This window comes from Cervus canadensis, chromosome X (assembly GCF_019320065.1).
Source record: "Cervus canadensis isolate Bull #8, Minnesota chromosome X, ASM1932006v1, whole genome shotgun sequence".
NCBI lineage: Eukaryota > Metazoa > Chordata > Mammalia > Artiodactyla > Cervidae > Cervus > Cervus canadensis.
Window position 1 is genome coordinate 60,065,756 of NC_057419.1, and position 4,628 is coordinate 60,070,383.

The following is a 4,628-nucleotide window of genomic DNA, read 5'->3' on the forward strand; positions in this document are numbered from 1 at the left end:
GCAGTTCTTGGCTTCACTAACTAAGAGTTCAAGGGAAGGGACTGGTGAATCCCTTGGTGTGGCTGGGATTTGAAGCCATCTGGGAGGCCTGCTGGAATGCTAGTTCCTAGCTGGCCCTGGAAGGAAATAGGAGAAAGGAAGAAAAGCAGTGAGTAAGGCAAGGAGGCAAACAGGCAGGGGGTTGGTTTCTCCAACTGTCCCTCCCAGCAGGCACTGGCCAGGACCATTAGGCCCAGTACTCATGGACTCAGGGAGGCTGGAATCTGAGGATTGCTTGCTGGCTGGGTTTTCTCCCCCCTCCCTTTTCCTTCTTCTGCTCTTTGGGTTATGGTGACCCGAAACCGTCTCTCACAGTGAGTTCTGAGGCGGCAGTGTCTGAGAATAGCTCACAGAACAGCAGCAGTCTTCTCCACCCTCTGAAAAGACAAGCAAGGGGAAAACTGTGGTGCATTCTGCCCACCCTGCCTCTAAGTGACTTGGGGGGCTAAGCACTAGGGGTTTGAGAAATCATGAACTTGTGTTCCTTGAAGTTATTTGATGTTGGTTTTGGCTGCATTCAGGAAGTTAAAAAGCACATAAAAAAATGAAGCTAATAAAACTGCAGGGATAGGGAATGGGCCAGACACAAGCTGTGGGCTCCCAGAGCAGCTGTGACTGAGCTCTCAGGCATGGCTGGTTCACTATTCTTCCAAGGTGCTAGTTTGGGCCAAGCCAGAGTCAAATGGCAGAAATTAGTCAACTTTGGTGGCCTACCTTATTAGAAACTCTAACTTCATACACAGAAAACAATGAAGGGCACAGGAGGTAGACCTTTAGGCTTCATTTCTGGCATCCTTAGAAAACTAAGGTTTCTTTCCTTCCAGGAAGCATTTACTCCATCCAGACTGGAACAATCAGGGTGCTTCTGCCTGTCTGCCTAACAGGGTTCTCTAGATGAAGAATAAGAGTGACAGTTGGTCTTACCAGGGATAGTGGCATCCGGATGGGAATAAGAAAGAGAGGATTCTGGGCCATGGCATCTGGGCCAGGTCAGGGAAGGCAGCTTATTCAAGCAGATACTGAGAAGCTGAGAGATCTATGGAATAACAGTGAAAATAGGAGTTATCACTACCTGCTCCCTGATTATCTAAGCTGAGGCATGAAAACTTAGTGTGAGTGAAAGTTATCTGTAATTGTCTCCTCATCTCCACCATAAGTGATGGCCTATGAATATATGAAATCAGAAGGGGACTTTTTGCTATATAGGCTTGACTGAAGCAGAAACTGAAGGTTAGGCTTTCCCAGAGGTGTTCACAGTGGCAAAGGCATTGGATTTGAAGTCAGAAAGCCAAAATCTTGACTCTGTTACTTCTTAACTATGTGACTTTTCATAAGTTTATCACGTTCCTATCTGCCATAGTTTTCTCATCTGTAAAGTGATTATGACAGAGGATGAGATGGTTGGATGGCATCACTGACTCAATGGACATGAGTTTGAGCAAGCTCCAGGAGTTGATGATAGACAGCGAAGCCTGGCATGCTTCAGTCCATGGCTCGCAAAGAGTTGGACATGACTGAGTGACTGAGCTGAACTGAAAGTGATATAAACTGAAATTGAAACTGAACTGAAAGACCTTTGCACAGATTAAATGAGATAACAAATGTAATGTATTTGGCTATGTTCAGAATATGCTCAGCATTCTACAAATTCTAGTGCCCTCTCCCATATTTACTAAAGTCTAGGCTAAGGGCACAGTAATCCACTCCAGTATTCTTGTCTGAGAATCCCATATCATCCTAACATCCACCCTATCTTCAATGTGGCAAGGGTTACCAGACCCTTGCTCCACTTGTCCAATAGAAGAACAATTTGACCCAAAGCCCAGACCACCCAGCAGCAAAGGAAAAGAGGTGTTATAATCTTGGGATTTACTGTACTGCCCTCTCCTGGTCAGCAGGAGAGAGGGTTGCATTAAATTCACTTAACACTGAGAAACCTCAATGATAACATTGTGATATTATTTTTAGTTTCCAGAAAGGGAAACTAAGGCTGATAAAGTAACTCATTCACTGTCATCTGGTGATGGAACGGGGACTGGAAGATGGGTATGTCTGACTATAATGAAGACTTCTTGGGGAGAAGAAGAGAAGGGGTGCCAAAGAGAAGACTCCATATGGGATTAAAAGGTAGGAAAGGCATCTCCAACCATTTTCTCTTCAACAGTTGGCTTCTTAAGTCATTATTTACAACCTCCCCTTTGGCCAAAGTTTTGGTGGGCAAATACAGGGCCTCTTGGACTGACAAGGACAAATTCTGCCACTGTAGTGACACGTGTATACACTCTGATAAGAAGTTCAAGCCAAACTTCTGACTATTAAAAACTAACCTCTAGTTGAGTGGTTCACTCTTCCCCTGTCATCTTCCAAGAAATATGGCTACTCATTGTAGGTTTGAATGCCACCACCAGAATTTTGGCTAGAACTGCTCCTCAGGCAGCTCTTCCAACTCTGATTTCTATTTTATCATTTCCAGTTTGCTTGTTCCAGCCTTTTCTCTTGAATCATGTTTTACCCAGACATCTGCTCCACTACTTCCTATTCCATTCTCATATCATTCCTGCTTTAACCAGCATAGTCTTTGCCCCTAATCTCACTTTTCAGCCTTTCTCACTGGAGTTTTCTGTCCAGTGGCCCCCTTAGGATTCCAAGCTCTCTCTCTTCAGCTCTCTTAGTTCCAAACTCTCTGTGCCCTTCTGCTTGTTGGTTTCTCTTTCTTCTTTGCCTTCTAAGAAACATTTACTTCATCTAGGATGGAATGATCAAAGTGCTTCTGCCAGCTAGCCTGCCAGGGAACTCTAACCCAGGAATAAGTTTCAACGGCTACAGTATATTTGGAAGGATACTCCAGTTTACACTTAATATACTGAAATGCTAAACTTGCATCAAAAGGAATTCCCTCACCCCCAGTCCATGTGTATACAGGGAAGCTAATATTCTGAAAACTATCATGGGGTAGAGGAAGCCCACTTCTATTGCTTTAAGACACCAAAAACAGACATAAGAGGGAATTGGGCCCTTCTATAACTGACTATGAAATTATGATGCAAATGGGTGGGTGGCAATTACTGCAGTAAGAGGTGTGTGTTGAAATCATTATGCTTCAAAATGAAATATTTGTATGACATTTTTTCTCCCATTTCCAATAAAATTAAGAGCTTTAGGATCTAAATGCTATAACCTTCAAAAGATACAATCTGAGCATGGCAGTGTTTGCCTATGCACAAGAATAAAGCTTATAAATTAGAATCTGTCAGTCAGAGTTTCCCATGGAAAGGTTATGCTGTACCTGAAAAACATGTACTACCTAATTAATTCCAGTCTGGTTTGTGGCTGTAGAAGCAAGATAATGTGGTGGGGGAGGAAATCAGGCTCAGACCTTCATTTAAGGCTGATTTCTTCATGACTTAGTCGCAAGAGTTCCAGGGTCCCCAAGACCTTGGTGATGTGGGCCTGGTGGGAAGAAGATAACCTAGGGGAAGACTATCTTGACTGCAATTTTAGGGCCCAGTATACACAGGTAGCCTGGTCAGGACAAGACAATGCAGGGAAGTATTGTAGACTACTACACATCTTGCATGATAAGTGATGCAAGATCTGGCTGTGGGTAACAGATAGGAGGAATGGAAGGCACAGGAGTGAAAACTACCCTAAGAAGAGGAAGGCTGGATTGGGAGGTAGCTATGACCATGTGTTCAGAGTCCCAGGCCTATAGATGCATGAAGCAAGACAACCAGGCAAGAGGCCAAGATTATGCATTGGACAAGCATGAGGTAAGGGGACAGAATACTTAATCTTAAGGGTTACGCAGGTGCTTCTGTCTTACTCCTCACCCACCAAGTGTCAAATTCAATTAGCAGCAAAAGCCTAGTGGAAGTGGTAGATATAACATAGTAACCCAATGTCAGGTCTCAGTTTGAGGAGTGTAACTTCTTTCCAGGCTGCATTCACTGAAGGGAATAAAAATTCTAAGACTCTTTCTCCCTTGATCAAGACTGGTTAAGGACTTGTGGCAGTAAGAGGTCTGAGAATGAAGTCAAGAATGTGAAAAATTTGGTTGGAAAATTGGGCAGGATGGGAGCTAGGGCTTATACAACACCTGGCTATTCCTATCCCTTCCAACCTATCTTTACACTTACGCTCTACTGCTACTCTCGGTTTTAACTCTTGGGGATAGATAGTGATCATTCCCAGCCCAGCACAGTGAAAATAACATGGATTATGGAACCAGACACAAATCTTCATTCTCATATGCAATTCTTGTCATGCCTCTTTTCTTCAGTGAACTTCAACTCTCACTTCAGATTCCTTGTCTGTAATGTGAGGATAATAGCTCCTTATTTCTTTGCAAATTTCATGTGAAGAGTCAATGAAATTATGCATAATGAAACTGAGCATAATGTCTGATATATGTGGTTTCTCTATAAATATTTGCTAAATTGAAATACTTGGAGCAATGTTTGAGATCTCTTTGATGTAGAGATTGGCCCTAATACAATCCAAAGCTAACTACATTCTTTGGATGGTTTTGCACAGGCACCTAGCAGGAATTGGCAAGATTCTAAAAGACAGGACCTAGGAGAGCTCACAGC